Source organism: Acomys russatus, chromosome 20, assembly GCF_903995435.1.
Source record: "Acomys russatus chromosome 20, mAcoRus1.1, whole genome shotgun sequence".
In the NCBI taxonomy this organism is placed as follows: Eukaryota; Metazoa; Chordata; class Mammalia; order Rodentia; family Muridae; genus Acomys; species Acomys russatus.
Genome location: NC_067156.1, coordinates 3758549 through 3777494, shown reverse-complemented (window position 1 = coordinate 3777494; position 18946 = coordinate 3758549). Strand labels below are relative to the sequence as shown.

Here is an 18946-nt window from a genome sequence, read left to right as displayed (position 1 = left end):
CACAAAAAAAAAATCATGAAGACTGTTTATGAACTTGCTTACAGGTCAACATTATAGAGGCATTTTTCTCAATTAAGATTCCCACCTACCAGATATGTCTGTTTGTGTCAAGTTGACAAAAAAACAAACAGCACAGAGGCCAAAATTAATTTTCAAATAAAGATGATATTCTGCAACTTTTTCTAAGGATGGAAAGAAATTAGCACAGAGCACAACTGTTGACATGTTAGGAAATACGAAAAAATTCTGTTTCCCTCCCACAGCCATGACTACCCACTTTGCTTTTATACAGGGAAAACTTACTCTGTAAATCTGCCAGACAGTCGTATGCTTGCACACTAAGATTATCGTCTTCAATGACCTATTACTGTAACCTGCTTCATTGTGTTCGCAACTTGAAAACTCTGCAGACTCTGCCACAAAAGCCACTACCACCGCTGGAGTTTCCTCCTGGACCAAAATTGTCATTGCCACCAAAACTGCCTCCATGGCCACCACCAGAGTTTCTGGAGCCACTCCGACCTCTCTGGCTGGCTGAGGCACTAGCCATCTCTTGCTTTGACAGAGCTTTTCTTACATCACAGTTATGGCCACTCACAGTATGATATTTTTGAATAACAATCTTATCAGAGAGTCGTGGTCATCAAAGGTGACAAAAGCAAAGCCCCTCTTTTTCCCACTGCCTCTGTCAAGTCATGGTTTCAACCACTTCAGTTTCCGTGTACTGCTCAAAATAGTCTCATAGGTCATGTTCTTCGGTGTCTTCTTTAATACCAGCAACAAAAGTCTTCTTCACAGTTAAGTGAGCACCTGGTCTCTGAGAATCTTCTCTTGACACAGCTCTCTTGGGTTCCACAACTCTTCCTTGTGTGGTCTTGCGTGGTCTTGCGTTCATAGCAGCATCTACTTCCTCCACAGTGACATATGTGACAAACCAAAGCCCCTGGATCTCTTGGTGTTTAGATGTCTCATTACCACACAGTCGGTGAATGTCCCCCATTGCTCAAAATGGCTCCTCGGGCTCTCGTTGGTTGTTTTGAAGCTCAGCCCTCCCATGAAGAGCTTCTGCAGCTGTTCTGGCTCCTTGGGAGACTCTGACTTAGACATTTTGCAGGGTGATGGGGAGCCTATTGTGATGCTTTGAAAAAGTATTCTTAATGCTAGGCCATCTTCCAGCCCTGCAGGTTGGTTTTTAATGGAAGCAGAAACAGTGGTGAAAATGATGTTGAAGACAATGAGTGGTTACTCAAGAACCAAATAATTGTAAAGACTTGAGAGAGAGAGAGAGAGAGAGAGAGAGAGAGAGAGAGAGAGAGAGAGAGAGAGAGAGAGAGAGAGAGAGCGCAGGCATGCATGCTCTTGTGTGTAGCCATGTCTATGTTGAGTGGGTTTGTACGGAAATATGATGTCTCTTCTACAAATTTGTTTCACTTGTCATTCTTCATGTACTATAATTTTGGGGAGATGATGTGTGTGTGTGTGTGTGTGTGTGTGTGTGTGTGTGTGTGTGTGTGTGTGTCTGTACTAACAGACAGCTCTGAGGCAATCCTGGAGCACAGTTGCTGGACACATAGCTCATCAAATATTACAACTTTCTGTCCTTCTGAAACTCTATCTCTTATGGTTTTCAAGTTATGCCATCCCAAGATTGGAAGGGGGGTTGTTGAGATTTTAAAAGAATATTAAATGTCACTATACTGCAGTACCCAAATAGTACCAAACAGAAAACCAGAGAATACCTATTAGACCCCCAATTCTTAAAGGTCATCAAGCCTGGCTTCATCCTGCACACTGCAGGATGATCTACCCAAGATGGTTATGCAGAACAAGCAGTCAGTAAATACAGAAAAAGGATGCAGGATGCTTACAGGGCCTGTTGCTCTCTGCAGGCCTGGCATAGGTCTGAAGCCCTGTCTCTCCTCCATCCGTGCAGGGCTTTGTGCTATAAATGAGTGGCCTCTCCCTGCTTGCTGTGTGCCAGGTTTTTGTCCATCTGCTGCCATTATTTCCCCCACATTTCACAGCTCTGTTGTAGCGCATGTGGTGATTCTTCAGTGGGTCATTACGGCATCTGGCTGCCCACCTTGTGTCTGCCCTGTTCCAGTCCAGTAGGCAGCAGCTGCCTGCACACCCTGCCCCCTCCATCGGCTGTACAGGTCTCATGCAGCCAAGCTTGGTCCATTGCTTGAGGTTGGCTGAACTCCAGAGCCTGGTTACAGGGTCCTTGTTCACTGTTTACTGTTCCTATAGATAAGTTTCACAAAAACCAGATGTGCCGGCCACAAGGAATTTCAGTCCCAAGGTTGTGTACAAAGATGCATACAGCCAGATCTTTTATCAGCTGTCACTTTTTTTTTAAGCAGTAAAAGAAGACACATTAATAATAATAGAGATGGTCTCATTATATATGAAGACTGGACTTTCAGAAACCCCAACCCTCATCCAGAATTGATTTTAAAAGAGGAACGATGCCACTGTCATAAAAATCTATACACTTTCTTCTGCTCCCTTAAGTCGATGAAGTATAATAGTTTGTAGCTATTAGCACAAGGCTCAGATACATGCTTAATACCATCTGTAGCCCTGAGTAGTAAATTGACTGTCTAAGACTCAGGCTTACTGCTTTCACGTTGGCACTTGTCATAATATATAAGGCTATGAGACTCTAGCTCTATCCAAGCCTGTACAGTGTGTCAAAGCCTTGGAGTTTTCAAGTCTTATCTACGAAATAAACTTCATGGCTTTTGTCACCGCCGTCTTAATTTCTTTGCTTAATTTTATAAATGCCATATGACTTTAAAACGTGTGTTTAATATAAAATATTCCCAAACGATATTAGGATTATAGAGGTTTGACCAAGATGAAAAGCATTGCCAGTGAATTCTAAAAACAAGTCTAAGTTCAGCACCCCTTTATCCATCAGGGTGCATGACAAGACCCCCAGTAGCTAAGATCACATAGACGACAGGTTTTTCCGCTATAAGAACATCCCAATGATGGAATCTAACCTATAAATTAGGCACACTAAGAAACTAACAGCACTAATTAATAACAAAATGGAATCATGTCTACATCTACCGTGATCAAAGTTATTTAATCTTATATTTTATTTATGTCTGTAATTTTTTTATTTGATGCCTTTAAAACACAGTTGTCTGTGTTGCTGAAGCCTCTGGATGTGAAATTTCAGGAAGTGGAGGACCCGGTGCCATTTAATGGAGGCAGACAGCACTTCTTCTACCATCCTTCCCTCTCCATGTCTCAGCCAAGGTCACCGCGAAAGGCTCTGTGGGAGTGAGCAGAAGAGGAAAGCCAGCCATCCTCAGAGAGGAGGAGAAAGGAAAGCAGACATCGAAAGAGGGGAAAAATAGGACCATATTCTCAGAGACAGTCCAGAGTCCAGGCCAGACCCTGATCAAGCTATTTGTTCCTGGTGCCAGTAAATGCCACTATACCCCCATGAGGTTGCTACCCTTTCCATTGTTCAGATGTTGAACCCATGACTCTGAGAGAACCACGTGCCCAATGTCAAGTCCATCTACCTGGCAGAGCTGAATCAGAAGAGTTGAGCTGGCGGCTCCTCTGAGCATCACCTTGCAAAGCCAGCAGCTCACCTTCAGCAGAATTAAGCCAAAGGAAATGACGCTGAGGTTTTATTCAAGGCAAAGTAGGAAGCAGAGACCCATAGCTTCTCTCCTGGTGGGTTTTATTAAGCTGAGCTAGTGTGACTAAGAAGCCAGAGATGGTCAGACCCTGACCTTCTTCATATGGGTTCAACATGGCAGGAGAAGGATAAACTAGCCTCTAAGGTCAGTGGCAAGGTTAGAATGTGTTCTCTTCTCATGCCGTTTTAAACCAGTTTCAAAAAAATAACTTTCGAAATTCTGTATTTGGTTTCAACAGTATTGTAACTGGGCAAGTGAGGGGTGGTGCGAAAGAGAGGAGGGAGTTCAAGATTGAGCAGGGTGCCATGAAATATGTGTGCAGTGTGCCCACATGAAAGCCAGCCTTCTGAATTGTAACAAAACATTAATTAAAACTATGAAAAAAAAAACCTATGACAACTGGCATCCCAGGTTGGAACTCATATACTTTCTTTTCTCGTTCTTCAGATCTTCCTAGAACTTACATGTTTTCAACACCTCGTTCTGGAGACACAGCTTTCCACCAAGCTCTAACTTTTTCATTCCCATGTGCACTGTCCTATTCCTCCCTTTGCATGCGGTTATTTTAGTCCAGCAGGAAAACAATACTATATAAATAAATCTTTATTACTGTCAGCATTGTTAAAGAATTGCCTAGTTTGAGCTGTTCATCCTTTGAAACCACCACCTAACTGAGGCAGAGCGGTTCCTGCTAGGCATTTTAAATTAGGGAAGACAGTTTTATTGTCATGGCAGGTCAATCAAATTATAATTGGCTCTAATTTACACTCCCACCAGCTGTTAAATTCTTTACCTGAAGCACTCAAAATGGTGTGAAATTCTTGCTGGCTTTGTGAAAGCTTCAAACCAGATCCTTAAACCAATGGCCTTGTTATTTTTCCCCAGCAGTGAGGAAGAGCCCATCTGACTCTGCCAGGAGAGAGTGGCTCGGACTGAGGCAGCCAAGCATGACAACCATGGTATGGCGCTTCCTCCATAAACAGTCAGTCAGTCTTGGCCAGTCAACACTACTGCCACAGGGAGCAAAGCAAGCCTTCTTTTAGGCTACAAGACCACTGAGAGACACTTTCTGGAATTTACACTGCTGGGAAAACCATAAATTGAGCGCATAAGACAAGATGGAACACAGGGGTAGCATTCAGGGGAGGTGTGTCGATGCTGGCTATGTGGGGGAACTCCTCACGTGAGGCCTCTGAACAGCTAAAACTAAGGAAAATCTTTTCCAGGCAGACACAAGCCCTTCAGAAAAGTGAGAAGCCGCAAACCAGTGATCTCATTACAAAGTGCCATCTTACTGCCTTCCCAGGGTCCAAGGACCCAACTCCATTCAATTTTGCTGAGGGCAGTTTTGAGACCCGGTTCTGGCAGCAAGAGGGAGGGAGGTACGGCAGATGTGAAAATAACATCAGAACCGAATAGGTGAATTTTTGGAGAATCTGTTTGGCTGTTTCTAAGGAAACTAATTTAAATAACTGAGTTGGAGTTTTTCTATTCTTGCTTACTGGCTGCAGGGACAGTACTCAACAGTCTCAAAACGAGGGCCTGAGGGGGGATAATTGGTGAGTAAAACATGTAGTGAGGAAGAAAAGGCTCTTCTTGTATTTTTGGATTTGCAGTGGGCTTCAGAAAATGCAACTTCGTGAAGACAAAATGAAATACTGGCTTACAAATAGGAGCTGGAACAGCTCCCGAATAAAGTTTCTCAGGAAGAGAGGTGGGAACACAACTTTATGTCAGGATAAACATTACGCTGCTGAGCAGAGCAAAGCGCCGGAAGCAATCATGCTCTCCCAGACAAAGGGTATCATCTAAGGTGTTTTCACCAAAGTGTGTGCACCTTTCAAATGAGTGTTATGAAGAATTATATTGCAGCATACAGGAAAATATTAGAACAATCAAATTATTAAAAACAGAAAATAGAATGGTGACGGCTTAGACCATAATGCCGTGCATACGGAAGCATACGTATTGTACAAACACAGACAATTCTAAACAAGAGTAGTTGTTTCCAAGTGAGATGATATGTTTACAGATAAGTTTTAAATGCCTTTCTCCACTTTCTGGTTTTTTTTTTATGATTATAATGACTGGTGCATATTAATTGTACCAATGAGCAGGGCTGGATATGGTATTCCATCCATACATGCATCATGCAGTAATTATGTTCATTTGCCTTCTCTTACTCTCTGTCCTTGCCGGCTCTGGACTACACTTATTTTACTTTTTACCGGAGGGCAGATGTTGAGACGGAGTTTCACTGGCAACACAGACTGGCCTTAAACTCATGACTCTCCTCTACGTCACGGACATTGGTAGAATGGACATGCTACGGCTACTGGACCTTTTTTTTTTCTTTTCTTTTTTTGAAAATTTTATAAGTGACAGCAACAACAAAAGGCAGTACATGTGTGCAAACAGTGTGGTTTTATAATGCAACACTCGAGCGCACACATGTCCCGTGTTTTTCATTTTGCTGAAGAAAATAAAGTCTCTGGAACCCAAGGTTTAGGACAAACAAAGCACCCATCACTATCGGGGCTCTCTCGAGTAGTCAAGACTCAAAAATGACACAGAAGAATAGGAAGGATTCAAACTTCCTTTAGATTATTGTCCAAATTTCACTCCATCTTTCAGACCCATATGTGGTTATGTGACTGTGCTGCGCACTATGTCTTTCTGCCCAAAATATGACTGTACGCACTTTTAAGGGACATCATAACAAAAATCCCTCCACCTGGGAAGGTGGGGACTTAAGCAGAGATTCACTGTCAAGGTGAAGGAACACCCCAACTCTGAGGCTAGCTTGATCTGTGTTATAAGAATTTGTCTTTTTGTTTTGTTTTGTCAGTCATGTTTGGTTCTACCCCAGGTCTCTGGGCCATCCAGCTTCCTGATCCTGGCCATCCAGGCAGTGACAGGGATGGGCTCCCTCTAGTGGCGTGAGCCTCTAGTGAGACCAGTCATTGGTTGGCCACTCCCACATGAGAGGCTGTCTTAAGTAAACAGTTTTAAGATACTAATAAAAAGACCACATCAGCAAAACCTTAAGAGGAAGCTACATCAGTGAGACTCTGGTGTGACTTACATAGTCTCTGAAGATGAGAAGAAAGTAGAGAAAATGGGGCACTCTCGGTGCACAATATTTTCACACACCTTAGTGAGCTAGCTCAATTAGCTCATGGTCAGAACTCCAGGGCAAACATTGTTAAACCAAAGTGTACACGTGAGCATCTGTAAATGAACAATTTCTTTTTTTATAATTTATTTATTTTTATTTTTATGTGAATTGGTGTTTTGTCTTCACGTATGTCTGTGTGAGGCTGTCAGATCTTGGAGTTAAAGATAGTTGTGAGCTGCCATGTGGGTGCTGAGACTTGAGTGCTTGAACTCACTGCTCTTAACTGCCAAGCCATCTCTCCAGCCCCAAATGAACATTTTTAAGCTGGGCCCAGACATCCTATAAGTTATGTGACAAGCTTTGCAGCCCTCAAGTGCTTGGTCTTTTTAATCTTATATTACTATTGTTGTTGCTATTTGTCTTTGTTTTATTTTTAATTCCGTGTGTGTGGGGAGATGAGTATGTATGCGTGAGCACAGGTGCCTGCAGACAGCAGAAGAGGGCATTAGATCTCTCAGAGCTTCAGTTACAGGTGGATGCAGGTGAACTACCTGACATAGGTGCTAGGAATCAAACTGGGACTGTCTAGAAGAGCAGTGTGTGCTCCCAGCCACTGAGTATCTCAAAATCATACCATTGATATTTAAGGTAAGTTAATTCTTAGTAAGCCAATGGAGAGAGTATAAAGATAAATGTAATCACGTGATCTGAACATCAACAGACATGTAAGTGAAGTCTAAGCCACAGAGCCATCAGCTGCTATGGTGAGGAACTGAGCTGTCACAGGCCCCTCTGAGGTAAACATTTGCCTGAGACAAATACCTAGGCCATTGCAGATGTGCCATGACTATTTTACCAAAAGAACTTACAAGGAAATGCATCAGACACTAAAAGGGGACAGACTACATTTAATTTCAGACAAGTTTTTTTTTTTTTTTTTTTTTTGGTTTGTTTTTGTTTGTTTATTATTGAGATAGGATCTCTTTACATAACCTTGGCTATTTCAGAACTGACCATGTAGACCAGGCTGGCCTCGAACTCACAGAACTCCATCTGCCTCTACCTCCCGAGTGCTGGGATCAAAAGCATGCATGAACACGCTCAGCTGGGGTAGAGTTTTAAACAAATGTATATGGAATTTTATTTGTTCCGTGATCAGAAGCATCAAACTCTAAATTAGTTTTCACATTTTGAAAATATATAATAATAATATCTTCAAATTATTGTCCATTAAGTCATGAAAGATGACCTTGAGAAGTTACGAGAACTTCATGAATTCTCTTTAAGGGGATATTTTTCCTCACTCTGAGTGCCACCACGCAGTTTTGTTTTCTTTCTGTGGTTAGACAGTTGAAGAGCCAGAGTTTCCTGAATGCTGCGTCTGAGTTAAGGAAACTTAGGAGGAGGCAAACCTGCAGCACGATGCCTACAACCTGCTGGAAAGACCAAATACGCCAGCAACCTGTAAGCCCAGTGAGCACCGCTCAAACATAATGAAAGGCAGAAACAACGCCTGGCTGCTTCCTCTATGGTTTTCTCCGTAACTCTGAACCATCTCTGTATTATTGCCCTGTTTCTGTCTTGATATAGTTTTATTATATTTAATTTGGGGATGCAATTTGCAAAATGGGGACCAAGAATAGTGAGTTCTTTGGTGCCTGATAAACCACTGATCCCAGTTTTCTCCAGAACGAAGGTCTTATAGAGAATAATGTGTGGAATCTTTGCAAACCATTAGAGCAATCGCCTTGCCATCCTCTTTGCTTATTTCATGCCCAGTCACTTGACTGGATAGATTCAAATCAGATGCACTGGAATAAATGGTACCACAGTGAGGAGTGCATGTAGTGTCCTATGAAAAAGAGTAGTTCTGTGTTATGGAGCGTGGCTGGGAATATGCCTCAGTGGGTAAATTGCTTGCCACATTCCCACGAGGACCTAGGTCAGAGCCCTGGAATCCATGTAACCCTGGACACAGTGGCACGTCTGTAATCTTGCCGCACAAGATGAGGGGGCAGACACAGGGAATCCTTAGACACTCTCAAGCTAGGCAGTATGGCATACTCTGCAGAGAACAAGATAGAAAGCAGGAGGCAGCACCTCAGATTACCTTCCGTACAAACATGCCCTGTCACTTACATGCCCCGGAACCACGCCCTCCTTCATACCCACAAACGCATGGGTAAGCATGTATAACACACACACAAACACACACACACACACACGCACACACACACACGCAATTATTATGGCTTAGAAGTCTTCTCACCGCCCTGTTCCAGCTTATGTACCAGCTGACGGCCTTGTTTTTGTGGGACTCACCTAGAAGATCGGGTAGAGGACAGGCCTTTAGAGGTATAGTCCAGCAACACTTCTAGCCCTGGGCTATCTACTCCCTAGTCCACCAAGATGTGAGCAAACAGCCTCCTGATCCTACAAGACCACTCCCCTAAGTGTGAACTCAACCATACCTTCACCCTGAGACACTGTGAGTCAAAACAGGTCCTTCTTCCGACAAGCCACTTTGACCAGGCTTATGTGAACGCAGCGGAAATAATAACTGGTTGAAAGAATTTAGGGCACCAAGTGCTGCCACCTGCTCTTGCCTCATGTCTGCGTCTAGCTTGACTTTAATGGGGGACATTTTAAAGGAGAAATTTGGTAGGAAAAAATGTGGAATTGGATGATTTTCTTTTTTTCTGTCTTTAAAAAAGTAAGCATTTTATTGATTCTTTGTGAATTTCATATCATGCGCCCCAATCCCATTCGTCTCCTTGTCCCTTGGTATCTGTCATCTGTACTTGCAATCTCCTCCCCCACCAAAAAAAGAGAATAAAATAAAATATAATTAAAAACAAAAAGATCTTGTCCTGGAAGCTGTAGTGTGACACAGTGTGTCACACAGTATATTAGGTGACTTTCATAATCTGAAAACCTTAAGAGATTTTCTTGGGGTTTAATAAAAACTGTGCATATTGCTCTGTGGAATGGATCTCCTTTGCTTTTTGTTTAGAAACAAATAAAAAGAGCTGAATTATTAATGTGAAGCAAATTGGTTACTGTACATTTAAAGTCACTTTTTATTTCATGCATATGTCTATATTAAGATCTTAAGGGTGTTTTACAGTGGATTATGATACAGTTGGAATAGCATCTAAGGAACCATCTAAAGGATGCTTAGTGTGGTTTGGGAAAAGGAAAGAATGGTTCAAATGTGATCACAAAATGAACCTGTGGAGTAAGGACCACCAATCGCCCCTCCCCCCACTCACTTCTGATACCAACTGCAGACTTCACGGTTTCCCAAGGTCACTCTCGGTTCTAATAATTCACTACAGCTCTCTGAAAGCAGTTGTAGTCGTTACTGTGAGTTATTACAGTGTGGAGTTCTCGAGGGTTCCAGAAATGGGGCTTCCAAGTCTTCTCCTTATACACGTGTAAACAGTGTTACCTTTCCTGACAATAACATCAGACCATAGCATGGGTACTGCCAGTCTGAATGTTCCTGAGTCCTTGTGTCCTGAGGTTTTATTGTGGGGACATGGCCACCTGCACACATGGCTGATCTTTGGTCTCCAGTCCTTCCAGAAGGAAAGCTCACTCCATGAGGCTCAAAGGCTCCATCATGTGGTCCAACAACCACCATTACAAATTCTAAGGAGGCTTCAATACCATTTCTCACATATTTGATTACCAATACAATACTATTACAAGACCTATTTACATATTGGAGTGGGATCAACACGATGCACCATCTTTTGGCCACAGAATAATTCTATTCCATCACAAAAGAAACCCATAAATCCACAGAGATATCTGCTGTCCTTTAAAACACTATTGACGCTTGCCCACTTAGTAGGCTTATTATGGACAGCTGCCATATGTAGTGTCATCGATTCTAGGACCCAAGTCTGCAGTCCAATGGCACAAAACCACTCTCTTCCCTTCGTTCCATACGCTTTTACTCTGACCATTTTCTATGCTGTGATATCAACTAGCTGGACCTCCCTCTTCCCTTCATGGAGGACATGGGTACAGTTCAGAGTGGTTCCTATGGCTGTTAACTGTACTGCAGATTGTCTTATTTTGAGATGGCCTTGAAGCAAGGCCAGGCTTAGTACAGTGACATAAATTACAAGTCTCCCTATGGGATTTCCACAGATGGGAGAGCCTTAAGATGTGGGAATAAACTTATGGGGAAAGGTGCACACATTGGATGCCAAGAGCTAGAATGAAGGGCCAACCCCAGTGTTACAGAATTGCATCTATTAAGATGTTCAAGAGGACGGTTTGGGATAGGAGCCTTTTCTCAAAACTAGATCATAATATGCATTTTATTCATAATTACCATGAGCTCTTTCTGTCCCTCCCCATGCCACACTCATATCAAAACACACTTGTCTCAAGGTGTCTGCCAAGGCCCCTTTTCTGGGAATGGGCTGCCCCCCCCTTACTTCTGTGACAGGGTGAGAAGTACACAGTGAAACAGCCCAAGAGGAAAACTACTGTGCCCGTGAGAATGATCAGAAAATAAATCACTTCCGTTCCCCTTGCTCATCCCATGATATAAGAGTGTCTGCTGTGGAAAAGCTGCAAGTCCAGCTGTGGGAAGTCAGTGATGGAAAAAAGGCGCAAGGGAGAGTGCTAGCTGACTGCCTCAACTTCCCCAGCGGGTTTGTGCTAGGTGTTGTGAGAATCCACATTGGTGTTCCCTCTGGCCACCGCTATCTAGTCACTGGCAAACCTCACCAGAGAGAACTCTGCTCTGCCTGGGAACTCCAACTGACTGTCTCAAAAGGGCTTTCCCAGCCCACTTATGGAGGATGCTTTGTGTGTCCAATTTGATAAGGGTTTGCTATGTTTTTGATTCTTTCTAATTATTCTTTCACTTCAGCTTTCTGTACACTTCATAAAATCATTAGATCAAAGCCAAAGCCTTGGCTATTGCGATCATCCTCCAGACCATCAGCATCGCCCAGCAGTGCTGCTGGGTGAGTCGGCCTGACCCACTTGTCAAAACACTCATCATCTCTCTCCCGTCCTCTGCCTTCCAGATACAAGAAAAACCTCATCTCCTCCAGTCTTCTCATTTTCAAGTGCTTTTCCTCCAAATGCCACTGCTCATGAAAATATGCTTAGTTTGTCTCACAAACAGAAACCCTCTCTGCTAAGCTCCTTTTCTGTCTTGTAGGTCAATGGTATTTTCCTCACTACATACATTGTCATTGCATAATAACAGCATGGATACAGTTAGGATACAATTAACAAATTAAAAATGCTGGATCCATCACACTCAGGTGGGAGTGGTAGTTGCAGCTAAGCAAAATGTGGTGTGGGTGTGCATAAGGCTTCCCATAGCCTTCTTCATGGAAACAAAGGGCTGTTCCCAGTCAAATGTCTTCTGGTACCCATGGCCCTGATAACATCAAGAATCCATTGTCCTTTCCCACTCTATTTGATGGACTTTGTATTCACAAAACAAGAGTGGCATGTTTTTGTGTATAATGAGCTGTGATGCATCAGGATTGCCACTGTTATATTTTATCCATGAGGCTGTCATTAGCACAACACAGAATCTGTTTAACAGTAACCGTTTTAACATGCAAAAATAGTATACTTAAAAATAACAATATGGGGGCTGGAGAGATGGCTCAGTGGTTAAGAGCTCTGTCTGCTCTTCCAGAGGTCCTGACTTCAATTCCTAGCAACCACACGGTGGTGCCTCATAGCCATCTATACTGAGACCTGATGCCCTCTTCTCCCATGCAGGTGTACATGCAGAGAGAGTACTCATACATGTAAACTAAATAAATATTTGTAAAAAAATAACCATATAAAGTAAAGCAGTATAAATGTCAGATAAATTGTTTATTATCACCATCAAATATTATGTATTAACCTAATTGTACATTTGTTACTTTTATTTGAGTGGGAAAGCAGGAAGTTCACTTCCACCAGCATCATCTCATACATAAGTGCTGTTGTTGCTCTGTGATCTCACAATGGCTGTAGCATTTCTTAGGGAGTAGGCACTCCATCCTTGGCCAACATGCTGTTGTGTGGTACACAACAATATTGGATTTCCCTCATTACAATAATTCATTTATAACCCCACTGCTATTCCACCTTCCCTCTGTTTATCATTTATTCTTGCACAAGCTTTCTACTTCTTCAAGGAGTGCTTAGAAAAAAACATGTACTCACTTCATATAAAGTCCAGACATTGTAACTTAATCTAGACCTTCTCATTTAGCCAGCAACACTACATGGCCATGTCCCTAACCCCCTCGCATAACTGATGACACTCTTAGGACTTCATCAACAGATCTGGAAGGATGAGTCACATATTAATAACCCTCCAAATTCTTGTTCCCACGACCTCAATGGTCATTTTGAAAATGTGCATGAATATGGCCAACAGCAATGTCATCAATGAGACAAACTGGAGACCTGTGACAGGGTAGACTACAGGGAGGATTTGGGGATGCCTCTAGCTGAGCCTCCTAGCAGCAAGGGACTCGAGACTAAGGAGGCCACCTTCTAGCCAGGCAGGACCTATAGTGGTGAGAAGGGAACACTAATCCACCTACAAAACCTTCAGACTCTACAAGATGTGCAGAGGTAAAGATAGAGTGGTGACTGAAGAAATACCCAACCAATGCCTGGCCCAACCTGAGACCCACCCTATGAGAGAGAACCAACCCCTGATACCTTTAATGTTATTCTGCTATGTTTACAGACAGGAGCCTAGCTTAAGTGTCCTCTGAGAGGTCCTACCCAGCAGCTGGTTGAATCAGATGCTGAGACTCACAGTCAAGGATAAGGTGGAGCTTGGGGAGTCCTGTGGAAAAGTGGGAGGGAAGGATCCAGAGGGGACAAGAACACTTCAAGAACACCAACAGAGTCAACTAACCTAGACCCAGGGGGGCTTACAGAGATGAAAGTGCCAACCAAAAAGCATGCACAGACTGGACCTCTGACACATATATAACCAATGGGCAGTTTGATCTTCATGTGGGTCCCCTAGTAAGTTGAGCAGGTGTCATCTATGACGTGGACTCTGTTGCCTGCTTTTGATGACCTTGCCCTTACTGAGCTGATTGCCTGGCCTCAGCAGATTAGGATAAGCTCTGTCCTAATGCAACTTGATGTGCTGGGGTGAGTTGGGGGGGCTCCCCTTTCCTGAGAACAAGGGGAGGGGACGTAGGGGAAGAGGGTAAAAGGCAAGGACTTGGAGGAGAGGAGGGAGGAGGCTATTATCAGGATGTGAAGTTAACATATAAATTAAAAATAAGTTTTAAAAACTAAGTTATCTAAAATCAAGAAGAAGAAGAAGAAGAAGAAGAAGAAGAAGAAGAAGAAGAAGAAGAAGAAGAAGAAGAAGAAGAAGAAAAACTCCCATAGACCCCTCTAGCTTCACCTGTGCTGCTTAAAGGCCATTGCCATTCATTCTGTTTCTCTCTCTCTCTCTCTCTCTCTCTCTCTCTCTCTCTCTCTCTCTCTCTCTCTCTCTCTCTCTTTGAACATTTTTATTTCTAAGATTATAATTTGATTACATTTATCCCTTCCCTTTTCTCTCTCCAAACCCTCCCATAAACACTCTCCTGCTCTTCTTCAAAATCATGGCTTCTCTTTTTTATTGTTATTACATGCATATAAGAAGTATATGGATATGCATACGTATTCCTAAATATAATTTGTTCAGTCCATATAATGCTATCTCTATGTGTGTTTTCATAACTGATGGGTTGGCACCTGGCAGTCAGTTGGTGTGCTCTTCATTGAGGAAGGTCACTTCTCCAATTGCCAGCTTCCTTCACATGTCCTTAGCTACTTATTTAGGGCTTCTGTTTGGCATGTGTAATCCCTGTTCAGCTCACATTTAGGCAGTCAAGTTGGTGACACGTTATGGGTGTGGCTTCTGACATTACTAGTACACAATCTCACAGCAGCCTCCCTGATCCTCTTACAGTCTTTCTGTCCCTTCTTCCACGATGTTCCCTGCATCTTGGGCTCAGTTTCTTTAAAGCTGGGAAGATTTTCATGTGGATAATCAGTTTACGTTCCACATTTCCATTTTCTTATGGATCATTCTACGTTTCCAGCATCTGGAAAACCTGTAAGATAAGATGAGACACAAATCTGATCAACATTCTCAGGCTGGTGCTTGATTCTGGCTTTGTAACGTTACATAGACTACCAAGCAAGGTGGGCCTAAGCCACAGCATCTACCACAGTTTGAAAGGGCAGACAGTCAATGAGTGAAGATGATAGCCGTGCTAGAAGCAATCCAACAGGGCTGGCATACACAGCACAACATTTTTCCCACCAAAACTGTTCTATTTAGCATATACAGGGGATAGCCCCTCTTCTGGGGGAAAACTAACATTTCAGTGGCTTTTCTTCAGTCCATAGGAAAGCTGCTCTTTACTGTGTGTCTAGGTCACACATACTTGCCTCCAATTGTTCAGCAGTCAGCTGAGTCTTAGATGAACCCACACAAGCTCTTTCATTCTGCAGTATTCAAAACCAAACCTTCATCTCTCAAATTAGTCACTCACAAGCTATTGTTGTAGAATTTCTTAAAGAGGCTGGTGATACCAATGCGGAAAATGAATGACTCCATCATGGCACATCTCTGGTTCTTCAGATCTGTGACTTTGCCCTTCTCAACATAGGACCTCCCCACTGACAACTGATCCTAGAGATGCCATCTAATGTCCCAGCATGCTCCTTAGGTAGAAAGTAGCTCAAATAAGAAAAATCTTGTGCTTGGTATAGCATCAAAAATCTTCCAAACATTCTCTTGTCTTCTCTCCCTACCCTTTTCATGTTAGCTATTTGAGATAACAATAGCCAAGAGATTTCATATTTAGCTTATAGCGTATTATTTTACCATTTCTACTTGTCTAAAATCTTAACTCCTTGAGAACTGGATGCATCTCTAAATACCATTGCCAACTTTTACCTATTGTAACTGCTCCCCATCTGCAGGTTGATGGCAGTGTTGTCCCACATCTGCATTGCTGACAATCTCCTAAGTGAAGTGATAAATTCATCCTGCACATTAATTACATTTTGAGTAGCGAGGGTTTTAAACAGTCAACTTGTCATTAAGAGTCTGTAGTTCATCGACCACACCCTTTCTTCCTTTCTTTATAAACCATATAGGAGTGAGCTGAGGTCATGCTATCTAATTATAATTTTAGCACAAACTGTGAAGTTATAGGGTCAAGGCCCACATCCAAGCGCCTACTCAGCAGCTTCCTTATACAGCCACTGCCTAGGGAATGGCACTGCTCACAGTGGGCTGGGCCCTCCTGTATGAGTTAGCAATCAAGCCAGCCCCTCACAAGCAAACCAGGTAAAGACAATTATCATTTAAAACTTTTTTCAGATGATTCTAGGCTGTGTCAATTTAACAGTTAATGCTGACTAGGACTAATAGCAAGAGCAAACGTTATCTGAGACAACACTTGTGTTGTTGTTGTTTAATTGAATGATCTGACTTTTTTTTAACTGTCGATGTCCTCAGCACACACTATGACATGAAAGCTGGCAGCATCGGCATCACATTGGGGACCATATTGATCTGAATCAGCGTGTATATTTGAATGAAGTCCTCAGACAATGTGTAGTCATTTGAGAATTCACAAAGGTTCTCTGAATTAGCTTTTCTCATCACCTCCGACCTGAATCTGGACCCACAGCACCCTTGCCTAGTTCAGAGCCTCTAGGCATGAAGAAACTGACATTCAAGTACTTTTTCTGTCATCTAATAGTCACCCTTTGAGAAAAGGCACAAGCAATGGCAGCCACCTGACTGACAAGCTTGCAGTTGTCTCTCCCGGAATTAGAGGGGACTGGGCAGCAGCAGCACATGAGCCTTGCAGACAAGGTCTAGAATGACCTGTTCGTCACTTGTATTAGGCTATATTTTAGAAGACCAAAGGTTTCACAGACATCTTTCTCTCCTTATGTTTAGAGTCATGGAAAACTCCTTAATGGAGGTAATTTACTTAATAGGTAGCTCCAAATATTTGGTTTTCAACTACCAGCAGTCTAATACAAATTGCAGGCTAGCTTAATTGCACTTAACCAAGTAGGCCTTGCAAACAATTTTCTCTTATTATTTCTAACTGAAGCATGCACCTTTGGCACAGCTCTCTCTTTATTAATAAACTCGAAAAGTGAGTGTTGAAAGTCTCTATGCACCTTGATTTTTTAAAATACTATCCTATGTGGATTGAGAGATGGATTCCCAGTTAAAGGCATGGACTGGTTAGGTAGCCCACAGTCACTGGCCCCAAGAGGCCTGACACTCTGCTCTGGCCTCTGAAGGCTCCTGAACTCACATGCACATTTCACTCTCATATCCCTCAACACAGCCAAAAATAAAACATTTTAAAAATCCTACCTTAGTTTTTAAATCCTACCAATCCGATCAAGAAGACAAAAAGTCTTGGACAACATTCTTGCCAATGTTTTAGTAATTAGAAGGCTGGTCAGTGTCTGTTCACAACATACGGGTAACAAGAAGGTTATGAAGGATCACACACCCAACTTCCTGTCTGTAACACCCAACTTCCTGTCTGTAGGAAGGTCTATTGTTAAGTTGTTGTTCCGTAGGAAGGCCTGAATTATTGGAAAATATCTGTGAAAAATAGAGCATCCTCTGGACCCACCCATTCACAGTGGTAGGATCTCAGCAAGCTCTTACGGATGGTAGAGACTCACTTGATAAGATGAGGAAGAAGAGGCAAAGCCTGTCACTATCCACAGGGCTTAGCCACAGCTAAGGAGATCAGCCCTACAAGCAATGCACACAAGTGCCTTCAGATCTCACCCAGTGACCCCTAAAGACGGTTCTTGGAGGAGTTATGAAAACAGGTAAGCTTGCACACCCTCCCTCAAAGAAAGGAAGATGAAATACAAGCTGTTGGGCATGCCCAAGCCTCCCTTCCTAGCTCTTTCCCATCTGGACTTCACTATGCGTTTCTCAGGAGTGGTAGTCTCTGCACTCAGCATCAAGTTCTGACTTCACATGTCAGTTTTTGTAGAGGACCATTGTGAGCCAATCTCTTGTATCATGAGTTTGCTTAATGTGTGAGCTTGAACTTTAACCATTCTATTAAAATTCAGCCTTAATGTAATTGGTTTTCTTATAGTTCGTTCTATAGTTCGTTGACAAACTATTCTCCAAGCAGAAATGCACTGCAGTGCTATGAATAGACCACTAAACAGCTCTAAAGGCCTTTGTCTTGAAGAAGACTATACCATGATGCAGACACTGTCCAACCAGTTTTCAGGCACATAAGACAGGCCAGCCTCCTTACATTATGTTGCCATTGAATACTCTAGATAATCCTATGTTTGTCACCGAACAGCCTACATAAATCTTTATAGAAGGAGGGTCACAGCTCAATTCCTTAGGTCAATATTTTTAGAGAATTTTAAAAATTAGTTACCTGGTTTTTGTTATTCTACTTTCGGTCATAGCCCTGCTACAGGAAAATGTGTAAAGTACACGGGGTCTCTCCTCTAGTAACATTTGCACGTTAGCATGAAATCACAGCATAGGAAGATGAGGAAAACCTGCTGATGAATCTCAGTGTGCAAAAGAAACTGCTAACAGAATAGTGCAACAGAAAGCAGAGGACAGGATGTGTAGACGCTGACCTGCAGCAGCCCCACCTCAGAAAGCAGAGGACAGGATGTGTAGACGCTGACCTGCAGCAGCCCTACCTCAGAACGCAGAGGACAGGATGTGTAGACACTGACCTGCAGCAGCCCTACCTCAGAAAGCAGTGGACAGGATGTGTAGACGCTGACCTGCAGCAGCCCTACCTCAGAAAGCAGTGGACAGGATGTGTAGACGCTGACCTGAAGCAGCCCCACCTCAGAAAGCAGAGGACAGGATGTGTAGACGCTGACCTGCAGCAGCCCCGCCTCAGAAAGCAGAGGACAGGATGTGTAGACGCTGACCTGCAGCAGCCCTACCTCAGAACGCAGAGGACAGGATGTGTAGACGCTGACCTGCAGCAGCCCTACCTCAGAAAGCAGAGGACAGGATGTGTAGACGCTGACCTGCAGCAGCCCTACCTCAGAACGCAGAGGACAGGATGTGTAGACGCTGACCTGCAGCAGCCCTACCTCAGAAAGC

At 43.0% G+C, this 18946-nt stretch overlaps 1 pseudogene; it reads right to left on the bottom strand.

Moving 5' to 3' along the window:
- Nucleotides 1–379: 379 nt before the first annotated feature.
- Nucleotides 380–1107, bottom strand: LOC127204737 (heterogeneous nuclear ribonucleoprotein A1-like; annotated as a pseudogene).
- Nucleotides 1108–18946: the final 17839 nt, after the last annotated feature.